The following is a 13470-nucleotide window of genomic DNA, read 5'->3' on the forward strand; positions in this document are numbered from 1 at the left end:
TTCCTCCTGAAACACCCTGTATATGGATATATGTGTGGTGTCTGTTCTTTCGGACATGTCCGAAAGAAAATGCTTCATTGCATTCTGCAACGACCTTCGATCTAGTTGTACGGGCTGATAGAGATTTCAGAGCTGCTTGGCTGTCTCAATAAAAGTAGATGCTACGATTTTTGTAGGGTCTACTCTAATTCTCCTCCGTGCACATGCTGATAGAAGATGTCATATAATACTGTGGCCATCTTCCCTAGAGAGATTCTAGGCAGTACACCAGACCCAGTACATTCATCTGTTTTCGACCTGTCAGTAAACCACTATATTATGTCTCCTGCACGGTGTAGTGGTTCGTTCTTCCACTGCTCCCTGCCTCCAACTGTTACATGGCAAGGTTTATTGAAACAGCTAGAAGTTATTGTACAGTTAGTCGGCATTTCCTGAGCCAGCGCCATACTGATTTGGGATTCCGTATATTCTAACTATATCCGGCTATTTTAAATTTTTAGCCTTCATGTCCCTGCCGCTGTTTCCATTTTAAGCCACAGGTGTAAGGCAGGCATGTCTAGCGTAATATCAATCCCAAGAGTGGATGTCCTGCTAATTCCATCTGTTTGTGAAAGCAGATCAGTCTCTGCACTTTGCCAGACTCCCTAGCAGCCACCTTCTGTTCGACTTTGTTCATATTATAGACCTATAAATTATCAATGGTCTTTTTACAGAGGTGTATATCCAGTTAGTACCCCACAGCAGCTTCTAGTGCTTGTAAGATTATCTTTCGCAGTAGAACACATTATTTATGTGAGGTGTTCATAATATTTTTCCATCCAGGGCTACCTCTAGATACATTACAACCGAGCTATATGTATGTTCAATAAAAATTGGACACATGTTATATGTCATTGTTTCTGTAATTTGCCTATACTACCATCTCCTGCAATATTTACTATTTCTCCTGAAACATCCTGTATAATTATTTGGGTCTCGACGGGTCATTTTCAGTGCTAGACGCACGACATCGTCCGAAGCCTAGCGGGAATACAGTGTGGCCGTCAGCGAGTGGAATAATTGCCGGGGGTAGGGGTGGAGGGGGGGGGGGGTACCGCGCATGTGGTATGCGGCAAAGATGGGAATTCGCGTCTGATGAGGAACGTGTGTAGATAGGTGCTGCAGAGAGGTTGGTTGCTGTGACCCGACAGTCCCCACCGACGGAGCATCGAGACGTCCCTCCGGCATGGGTGTGTGCGTTGTCCATAGTTTAAGTTAGATTAAGTAGTGTGTAAGCTTACTTGGTCCCATTAGTTCTCACTACAAATTTACAAAATTTCAAATCAAAAATACTGCATCTTGGTTCCTCAATAGTGCAATAAGTGCGTACTGGTTAGATGTAACAGAAGTGAGTCTCCATCTCGGATTGTGGTTAAGGACGAACCCCAAGCGCATGGCCACGAACAATTGGGAGCGGAAACATAATGTCATCGGAACCGTGTTGAAGGACCATGACATGCGATCGTTAGACTGACTGCAGAAAGTTCAGTTTATAAATACCTACATACTTAGCAAAATTTATCATGTCGCAGCAGTCTTACCGATACTGCAGGTCACTGCACATAAAATATTACCTGCAGCATCTTGGTATGTGTGGAAACAAAATATCTTCAAAGTATTCTTCCACACGGCGACATTGCAGAGGCAAAACAGAGGACTTGGAATTAAAGACGTGCCTTTAAACTAATATATGCCACTAAGACAAGCATCACGAAACTTCTGTTCCTCTCGTTAGATCCTGGAGATAGAAACGCTCCTGTTAATGTAGCATGCCAGCCTAGATTACGTCCGAAAGTACTATGGCGATTGGAGCTGTATAAGGCTTCCACCAGCACAAACCAACACTAGAACCGTCTATGATTATATTACCAGACATCGTCTACACAAACCAATTCCGGTGAATTAACGTACATAAAACTGGAGGAACGTCTGGAAAAATATCGACAGTATAATTCTACCAACTAGAGTCAGTGCCGTATGGTGCGACGTTGTAAACGAAACCATACCCACAGCGGAACGATTATGAAAAATCAAATTAAGACCATCTTCATACTGCGACAAATGTGGGCTTGTAGAAACTGTAGCGCACGCCTTCGTATGTGAAAATAGAATCAGAATTTGGAACTGGACTAGGAAGAAATTAGCACTATCAACAGAACCGCAGAAACTCATATACCGATAACTGAAGCTTTACAACCAGACTGGAAATGTTACCCGTCCGCAAAGAATAGCAGTTATTCGTGGCTTCTGGGACAGTTTGTGTTTTACGTCGTAATAAACAAAACTTAGAACTTAGAAGAGTGCTGGTTTTATATTGCAGAAGAACATTTTAAGCTGAAGAAGAATAACAAATACAAAGAATGATTTAAAAATTTTTTATCTGTAGCTTTATGTGGGCTACAAAGAGGTGGGCAGTTTTATTGATTAGAAGCAGAATACTATTCTTTCACTTTTTTTTTATTCGTGGAATATTCCTTTACGTTGGTTCTAAAATCAGAAGTGTTCTAATTTGGCAAACCCCCTCCGGCTCTGAAACTTCTTCCATTTGTTGAAAAATATATGGCTTCCTTACAGACCTCATATGCATTCAGTGCATAATAACTTAAATTGTGAATATATTTCTGAATGAATGTTTGTTATTTATTTTTCCGTCACCCTGTTCACTGTTACTAAGTTATGTTCCACAAGGAACGCACGCCATTGGAGACGACAATCTGTAATTTATTTTACCTTAATTACTACTTCAATTTTGTTCAGCAGTTTAAAGGAATATATGAGTGCAAACATGGAATACATGTGAATAATGCAGCTGCTCAGTGACAGGTATGGGGGAGGCACTGTGGCCAGGCCCCAGATTTTCTACCCCTGCCCTCTTTGCCCCCGCCTACCTGGTGCCGAAAAACTGCTCAAACTGTAAAAACGAATAATAGTGCAGTGGTCAGCACGTCTGTCTAGTAAGCAGCAGGTCTAGGTTCGAAGCTCAGTCGGTCACAAATGTTCATCTGCCGTCGTTGCTGTATTTCAACGCGCTGTGGCTGTGTGGACGTCGGTCCTTCATTATTTAAGATTTAATTGTTTTTTGAGGCAATAGAGGTGATTTGCGTACATTTGTCTTGCCATCAAAATAACGGGACCCCAACGGCATCCAGTCCTTAGTCATACCTTCGTGCCGGAGCTAACCCATGCCATATACATGCGAATTAGATTGTAGTTCATATTTTGTCAAATAATGAATGTTCAGTATACAAGTATCCCGGCCAGGGTGGCCGAGCGGTTCTAGGCGCTACAGTCTGGAACCGCGCGAGAGCTACGGTCTCAGGTTCGTCTCCAGTTTCGGACATGGATGTGTCTGATGCCCTTAGGTTAGTTAGGTTTAAGTAGTTCTAAGTTCTAGCGGACTGACCACCTCAGACGTTAAGCCCCATAGCGCTCAGAGCCATTTGAACAATTTTTGAAGTATACAAGTATTTACAAACAGTAGAAGCATGATTGCAGCGAACTGATCACTAAACCAAGTGCAACATAGAGTACCTGTGTAATGAGTCATTCCAACTACATAGCTGAGGGTAATATTTTTTAAGCAAGTCATTGCAGAATTAATTTAACACCCGCACGATGATCTCTGTAGTCATACTGTATCATTAGCCGCCCTCGAATGTAGTGCTATGTTCGTTAAATCGGATTACTCAAGCTGAGGCCAAATGAAGACAAGCGACGACGCCAAAACACTATCTTTACTTAAGTAGGTAGTCAGCTAAATTATGTGCGCCACCATTAACGTTGCTGTAAGCAGTTTGACAGCATAACACCACCACAACTACTGACAACCTGAACCATTATCATCACGCAGTTGTAACTCGCAGTGAGTACAAGATTCTCATGTTTGTCAAGAATAGCGGAAAGGGCCTTTAAAGTTCCATTTCCATTGCGCCTAGGATGAAGAGAATCCTAAATGTCAGTAATAGGTCACCTAGCGAAGAGAAGAGTCCACGTATTGTCTCAAGTCCTTGCAGTTTGATGTTAATGCAGTTCCAGATGGTTTCACACTAACGGGTTCTTTTGTCTATCGGAATACTCGTATGGGAATTATAGAAGTGTAATTGCTAGAACGTTCAGCTACCTTAATAACACCTCATTCTGGATTGAATACGACTTTGACGTTTCCATCCATCGCCTGACGTCTTACTGAATGAAGTCTGAAGTCCACGCACAGTTGTGTTGCCTGTCGCAAGGATTCTGTGAAGTGTTGTGGCAGCTGGCGGTCATTGCTGAATACAGACATGTGCTCCAGGGGAACTCGTCTTTGTTGCATTTTTTCTATGCCGTAATTAGCACAATAACATAAGCCTTGTTCTGCTGAAGAACTTGATGCCCACAAGTCCTTAAATAAGGATCTCCTAACGTGAGTAATACATGAAAGGAAACAGACTTTTGGACAAAAGAATGGACAGCCCCCTGCTTTTTGCGTTTCCGATAGCGCCTACGATAAGAATCTGGTGTCATATTACGTTTCAGAACCCTAAACTGTTTATTTTTTTACCTCATACTAAAACAAAAGTTATGATATGAGAAGAGGAAATGACTTATATGCTTCTCAGGAACTTAAGTTTTTCGTGTATATTTTCCCACTTCATGCTAAAACAAGGGCGATAATATGAGAAGAGGAAATGAAATATACGCTTCCAAGACACAATATTTCCTTGTGTGCTACTACTGCATACATGAAAGCCCTGCAGTTAATTTTTGTATGTTGGATAAATTTTGATATCACCTCACATTCCTTTGTGAGAAGGTTCCTATTTTCTTGGGATTCAAACAGAGTGGACATTTCATCACTGGTTAATATTCTGATGACTAATGACATGATACCCGTTGCAATTGCTCCATGGCACCTGTGAGTAGAGTCACACGTTGGTTACTATAAGAACACGCAGGCAGTGATATCCGCTCACTGCGGTCAGAGACAAGGTGATTTCTTTCTGTTTATGGCGAAGCGTCTGCTGCAGTGTCCATGCTCAGCCAACATAAACAAATCGCGGCGGCATTGGGCACTGCTGATCGCTGCGCTTGTCGCGAGCCTCGACAACAAGAGCGCACTGTCTCTGATAACGATACTGTGGAGTTAATACATCTTACTTAACGTAATATGCAGGACGTGGGTTGGGTGAAAATTCAGTTTCTAACTTCCCATCGCATTAAAATACTTTACAGTCATATTTGATGAATTATTTATTGTTGGTTGTCTCTCTAATGTTAATAGTATTGATTCAGATTGTGCATGAACACGAAAACACACACACACACACACACACAGACATTGATTCCAGTGAGGGTGACAACTACTGTGTGTTGAACAACGCATGCACCAGTCAGTTCCTCAGTTGGCGTCGAGTGGATGACTTTTCTCAATTACCTTGCATTGCAAGAATTGTAAGGAGGAGCCTGAAAGTAAATGGACTTGTATGCTAAAGAGCTGCGACAAAGCAAAGGTTGACCGATTATCAGATAATTGTCCACATGGGTTTTGTGGGCGAGTATACTTTTAGTAGCCGCGCTTGTTTAGCCGAGCGGTCTGGGGCGCTGCAGTCATGGGCTGCGTGGCTGATGCCGGCGAAGGTTCGAGTCCTCCCTCGGGCATGAGTGTGTGTGTTGGTCCTTAGGATAATTTAGGTTAAGTAGTGTGTAAACTTAGGTACTGATGACCTTAGCCGGCCGCGGTGGTCTCGCGGTTCTAGGCGCTCAGTCCGGAACCGCGCGACTGCTACTGTCGCAGGTTCGAAACCTGCCTCGGGCATGGATGTGTGTGATGTCCTTAGGTTAGTTAGGTTTAAGTAGTTCTAAGTTCTAGGGGACTGGTGACCACAGATGTTAAGTCCCATAGTGCTCAGAGCCATTTGAACCATTTTTGACGACCTTAGCAGTTGAGTCCCATAAGATTTCACACACATTTGAACATTTTTTATACTTTTAGTAACCAACCCATCCACGATCATTACGTAAGATGTCTCGAAGGCGTAAGGGAATTGATTTCATTAAGTCGTCGACAGTTTAGCGTGATGATTTACGTCCCAACATATGGTATCTATATTTGTCCAAAGGTCGCTTGCTTTTGTAGATCCACGTGGCAATGGCCTTGTTACCTCTGCCCACATATTCTCTATCTGGTTAATGTTTGGTGATCGTGGAACAAACGGCAACAGCTTTATCCTCTCTTGGCCCTGAAACCAATCTCGCACTGCTCTGCTATGATGAATGGCGCTCTGCTCCTGCAAATAAACTGCTAACTCGTTAGTTCATATATTTATATTTAAATTACGTATTTGTAATAAGCACATTGGATTATTATTTTCCACAGTCTTTAAGAATTCAGGCCCTGTCATAGATAAGTGATCTATATTCAACAGTCCTATCAAGAATGTGATTTACCCAGTCTATCACATGATGAGAGTCGTAGTCGGATATCCACATTAAGACTGCCTCCCCCATATGGGTGGTACCGAGGAAATCAAATGCTAGGGGTGAACCAAATACTAACACAATCCTGAACGGCTACTAAATCCGTTGAATCCAAAATCCAGATACGTCTGAGGGAAAATTACTGCTACTCTGGTCACCGTCTGTTAGCTCAATGAGCTTGGCTGAAAATATTTGCTTTCAAGGGCTTCAACACCCTCTGGTCCTGTCCGGTCCTGGTATCACCGAATCCAAACCAGTGAAATACAAGCAAACATGAACTATGCAAGCAAAGTCAACTTTACCACATGTGGTACACAACCCGGCTGTCGACAGGCGGCAGTTGGATTTTCGGATTCTGGGGAGTCAAGGTTAGCACGGCAGAGAATATCGAAGATCTCTGGTAAATTTCCCTACAAGCAAGAAACATGCATTTAAAAGTAAACATCGATACATTGATCCAAACACGAAAACTAAATAATCTCACAAAAGAAATCCACCGACAAAAAATTCTCATCCTTGCTCCTCAAGAACCACGACTAACTGACAATGAAACCTTTGCATTAGGGAAACCATTGCATCTTCAAGAGCAAAATAAAACAAAAGGTAGCGAAAGGCGTACCAATCTTCGGCATTGCATTTCTCGAACACAGATCTATCATCAACTCTGTCAAAGAAATCACACCCATCAACAACCAAGAATTCAAATGGCTCTGAGCACTATGGGACTTAACAGCGGAGGTCATCAGTCCCCTAGAACTTAGAACTACTTAAACCTAACTAACCTAAGGACATCACATACATCCATGCCCGAGGCTGGATTCGAACCTTCGACCGTAGCAGTCGCGCGGTTCCGAACTGAAGCGCCTAGAACCGCTCGGCCACAGCAGCCCGCCAATCAACAAGCGACTTATGACTATGCTCATTCAGAGCCCCAGTAAAAAATATACACTCATCAATGCACGTGTCCCCACCAACATCGAAAATAAGAAAAACACCGAAAATGTCGAAAAATTCTGGAACACACTCGAAAATACTATGAGCAACATTCACCAGGATGACGTGAAAATACTAATGGTAGACTTCAGCTCTCTATTTGGGACAGAAAAAACTTGTAGAAAAATCTTTGGTACAAATTCAACACACCGAAACGCTTAGACCAACGGCACACGTCTGACTGACATTTGCCAACAATTCAACCACAAAAGGATGTCTTCCCACTTTAGGAAAAAACCAGTTCCCAGGTAACATGCTTAGCTAACAGGCGCAAGCTGCTTTCGTTCGCCTTTCGAGACTCGCTGAAAGCCAGATTTTTAATTCTTTTGTAGCACAGCTACAAGCAGGCTGATGAAAACTCAATAAGGGAATCGTAAGACAACGCTCGAGCAAAATTCGTCTCGCTACTTTCAGTAACTCTTAGTGTCAGGGCGAAAACTTTACGGTACTGCCAAATTCATAATGCCACTTTTGTTCCCCGCCGACATATTGTTTTGAATACATAATTTTATCTATGAAATGTCACATTTTCATAATGCTTACGAATGGTAGAGGAAATGAAATAAATACAGATCTTATCGAAGTCAAAAGTCGGTAATAACCTACTAATACGTGTTAAAGTAGGCTCAATCGTCTCACAGACACTTAATGCTTTATTAAGATAGATTACCATCGTGATGTTTCTGTAGTAAGCTGAATTTAATTTGTATTACTACAGTGAATATTTTAATTGCATTTTCCATTAGTTTACTAAACGCAACAGTAATTATCAAAGAGAAATTAATCAGCAGCAGAATTTTCTTTCACGATATCTAAAACGATCTGACAATGCTAAAGTTGTTTACAAATTGTACGCCTGTAGAAACCTACTGGTTCTAACGATGTCATTAAACCAGAGTAGTTTTAAGAGTATTTTCGTCTAGAAATGAATTGCCTTGACGGTTGATCGATCAAGAGCGGGAAAGGTAAAATTTTTCAAATATATGACGAGAGGGACAAGTGCTTGAGAGAGGGCTTCCCTATCAATACAAGTGCCTGAGAGACGACTTTCCTATCAATCTCCTGGATAGTTTTGTTTCTCAAATCAACATAGTGCGTTATCATGCAGTAGCACAGGTGATGTAGTTTTGTTGCTCGATTTTCTTACACTGCAACCGAAAGGTGTCTGAGTTGTTGGCAACAAATTCCATCTGTGTTGCACACACACTGGGGGGCAGAATTCGTAGCCCAAAACACACTTTTGGATTTATCAGATGTAAAATATTATGTTCACACTACTCTTTCCTCGAGTTTACGTCTTTTGGTGGGGCTCAGCCTTTCATTTCTTCTTAGGAAGTTAACGATAAAGGCATCATAACACGTCACCAGTAACAGTACTGCGTAGGAATGCTCGATGAGTGCCCTGATGACGTTCAGTAATAGTCACTCCGTTGATTTTTGTTGTTTCGAATTAGAGCATGCAGTACTCCTACACCAGACTTCTGAACTTTGCCTGTTGAATGCAAATGTCGCATGATGGTTAAATGGTAATCTATCACATATATCAGTAGTCGAGACTTCCTTAATGTGGAAAATCATTCATGCCAGAACGATCTTTGTTGAAACACGAATATCTTTTTCTGGAGTATTTTTACCAAAAGCACTCGCTCCAAACACAGTTGATGCATACACTGACAGCGTGGCGCCGCGTTCACATGGGCGGCGCCGGATTTCAGGCGGCGGGTGGCGTCTGGCCGGTGGCCGGTAGCCGCTGCAGCGCGAGGAAACGCTCGAGCGTAAGCTGTTCTGATCGCGGCGCAGCCACGAGCTGTCGTGGGGAGTTGTTTCTGGAATACTTGTTATTGCTGGTGGGTAGAATGTTAAGCGAATTATCTTCGATGCTCAATCAGACTCATAACTTTAGACCGAAATGTGGTAAAAAAAAAAGTAGTTGGACGCGAACAAGCGACCATAAGCTTAGAATGCATGACGATTACCACTTTTTTGTGTTAATCATTGATCGTTGTGTTTGGTCGTTGTGGACGCCGCAGGACATCCTGTTCAAGTTCGGTGGTGTATTCTTCCACTCAGTTTTTTTATTACAGAGGCCAACCGGCTCTCTGACCGAACACGCTGAGCTACCGCGCCGGCTAGCACTAGACCACAGGCTCACACAATCCGAGAACATCTCGGAAGTAGACAACACTTCCTCCTAACACTTCCGCATCTTACAGTGTTGCCAAATTGTGCAGATGGCCGGTCAGTTTTATTGCCCACGTTAAGTGAATAGACTCTAATTTAGTCTCTATGGCGGCCGGCCGGCGGTCAGTTTTTATGTCTAAGACTGTACACTTGATATATTTCGTTTCCCATGAAATGGTGGCAGACGATGCTGTGGCGTCTTCAAAGCGATAGCTGCGTCAGTGCAAGATATCTCACCACGCTGAGCGAACGTTTTCTTCCTGCTGCTAGTCCAATGGACAATGGCAATACTTTAGAATAGTTTTGACAACTATGTGATCATCGATTTATGTTCGTGGGTGGTTCATAATTATGTTAGTAAAATCACTCGACATTTTTACGTCCTTTAAATTACATTTGCTTCATGATTCGTATTGAAGACGTAGGAAATGTATGTTATTTGGTCCAGGAAGCACGTTGCAACATAAATTGATGCATACATTGACATTTATGTTGCGAATTAGTCGTCTTATCCATCACATGGATAACGAGGATGCTCCGTTTTGCTACAGTTGTTTCATAGCTAACAAGGGAACCTCCCCATCGCACCCTCCTCAGATTTACTTATAAGTTGGCGCAGTGGATAGGCCTTGAAAAACTGAACACAGATCAATCGAGAAAACAGGAAGAAGTTATGTGGAACTATGAAAAAAATAAGCAAAATATACAAACTGAGTAGTCCATGCGCAGGGAAAGTGTGAGTTCGGGAGCGCCGTGGTCGCGTGGTTAGCGTGAGCAGCTGCGGCGTGAAAGGTCCTTGGTTCAAGTCTTCCATCGAGTCAGTCGTTTCATTTTTTATTTTCAGACAATCATCACCACACGTAATGTTTATCAACAAATGTAGGAAATAATCATACAAATGTTCGACAATCTTTCGATCCCTTAAGGAACTTCCCGATGCCTTACAGTTCGGAAAATATTCATTGGCATTGTTATTGAAGTCGCGAGCTCTATTTGCTAGATTCATATTGCCCACGGAATGCATCTCACGTATTTAATGCACTCTCTTCCAAAGTAGCGAACAGTCAACTACCAGCTATGGAGCCTCGTTAGCAGGAATACTCTCTCTTCCGTGCGCTGTAGTCGACTGACGTCATGTGTTTCGAAGTTTGTTCCGGTGTAGCGTCATCATACTACGGCGCAGTTACCTCGCATCGGACGGACGGATGGACAGATAATAATTGTCTGAAAAGAAAAAATTCAAATTTTCCCTCGAGGGAAGACTTGAACCAAGGACCTCTCGTTCCGCAGCTGCTCACGCTAACCACGGGATCACGGCACTCCTGAGCTCCCTCTGTCCTTAATGTTGCCTATCTTGCGCATGGACTACCCAGTTTGTATATTTTGCTTACTTTTTTTCATAGTTCCACACAACTTCTTCCTGTTTTCTCGATTGATCTGTGTTCAGTTTTTCAAGGCCTATCCACTGTGCCAACTTATAACTAAATCTGAGGGGGGTGCGATGGGGATGTTCCCTTGTTAGTGGTATTGTGTGTTGGTGGCGTTGCCAGTTTACATACTGTGCATGTAACACACAATAAATGTGTTGGGTGCCTCCTGTGATCAGTTTACTTGAAAAACGTTTGTTGTCATCGAAATTTATGTAACTCTCCGACTTCGAATTTGACAATTTGTGGAAAAATTGTTTACCTTGCTAGTCCTAGTTTCAAACATTGTCTGACAGAAAACGTAGGCATGAAGGAGTCAGTAAAAGCAATTATTCGCTATTATAGCAAACTTTTGAATCCACTGAACACTTGAATTCTCTATATTGATTCTGAGAGTTTTGTTATTTCTCTTGTTATTTACTGTCTAAATGTCATCCGTGAGAATAAAATTAAAGGCAGTTGGAATAAGTTCGTGATCTATAAACTATGATTTAATATTCTGCGCTGCTAAATAAATTTAGAAGGTTATATTCTTTACGTGAAACAGAGTATCGGTTTCAGTCCTAGGATTGACGATAAACTTCAGAAAAACAATTACAGAATAGTAGCATATCGATTATGGCTCCTCACCATCAACAATAGTTGTTACCCATAGTTTCGTATTTGCTGTTTTACCGTCGTTACCCTTTAGAGACCAACCTGATCTTTCCAAAATGCCATTTTTGACTTGCTTCTTAATATGTCCTATAACTACAAATTTGTTGAAAATATTAACTGTTAAATACGCTATTCCACAAATTAAAAACTTCCAGTTATTCTTCATATCTTGAAACTTACTACCGTTGATTTTCACTGAAGAAAAGATACATGATAATAAAATGAAATCAAAGATTAGAATGTCAAAGCATAGTGTGAATGGTTAAAATGAAATGAATTAAAAATCATCTTCTTGTCTAAAACACGTTACTCTTCCAGAGAACTTCGGCATCTCTCAAAATTTTTTACACCTCTGATGTTTAAGCCACATGTGGACAAATAGTGGGTCTCATGATGCAGCACTATTTAGCCGTCACAAAATAAAGCCTCAAAAATCAGTAAATAAAACTATTCTTCTACTGTTGCTCCGAATCGCATATACCAACCACTCTCTGCTGCGACAACGACTCAAAGTCTCTGCTTTTTCGGGCCTCCTTACCTCTCCTTCTAGCCCAACATTTGGTCCCCATTTACGCCTTCATCGGCGAGCTTCTCCTCAATATTTTTCATTTGTGCTGAATTGTTTTGTACCCTTCTTGCATATACATGTGTGTCATGTATTTTTTAGAGACTGCATGAATATATAAGGTGTGTATTTCTTCTCTTGTCAAATTAAATATTACATATCTTGCTGTGAATTAATTTGTTTGTCCACATTCCACTTACTGCGTTTCCTTGAAATTATATAACATATACGTCTGTAAATAAAGAAAAAACTTGAAACAGCTGTTGCAGCTGATTGGCGAAGGGCTGAAAAAAAAAAACCTCCGCTGATGCTGCATAGTATCGCGTATAGCCTTCTTCCGCTTCCACAACAGCTCGAAGTCTGTTGGGCATTGAGCCCACAACTCGAGCCACACAACTAGGAGATTCAAGTAACTCATTCCAAGCGTCATGAATGACATCAGAAAGCTGTCGGCGAGTCGACGGTGACTGCCCCTTTTCTCATATTACTCTGACCATTTCTGAGCAAATATTCTCAATGGGATTCATGTCAGCTCCTTTAGGTGGCCATTCCATTACAGTAATATTACTATGGTCGTCGAACCACCTCTTAACCACACGTGCCGTATGAATAGGCAAGCGATCTTGTTGGAACATGATCTCATCATCGCCAAATCTTGCTGTCACAAAAGGCAACATCACGTTCTCCAGAATTGATATGTAATTGCGCGCATCGAATCTTCCTTCCACTTCCCACAGGAGCCCACACCCTTCGGCCGATATCCATGCCCATGCCGTTACCGACTCCCTGCTACTCCTTCGGCAACAGTAATATATTTTCGATTATACCTAGCACCTTTAGGCCGGTAAACAAGTACTTTTCTGGTTGATGCCGTAGAGAAAACTTTTTCGTACGTGAAAATCACTCGCCTCCAAAACTGGAGAGGTTTGGCGACATTTTCAGCAGCAAAAGCAAGGCGAGCTTCTCTGTAGTACACAGTAAATGTCTCTTTCAAGGCAGTGCTTCTTGCTCTCAGCCCACCTTCCCTTAAACGACGAGTGACTGCCTTACTACTAACATTGAGACCCAAAGTCTGCTGAATTTGTCGTGCGTTGACAAATGGGTGGTTCTCACTGAAACAGCGTATCTGCTGATCGTGAGCTGCTGTTGTTT

This window comes from Schistocerca cancellata, chromosome 4 (genome assembly GCF_023864275.1).
Source record: "Schistocerca cancellata isolate TAMUIC-IGC-003103 chromosome 4, iqSchCanc2.1, whole genome shotgun sequence".
Classification (NCBI taxonomy): Eukaryota; Metazoa; Arthropoda; class Insecta; order Orthoptera; family Acrididae; genus Schistocerca; species Schistocerca cancellata.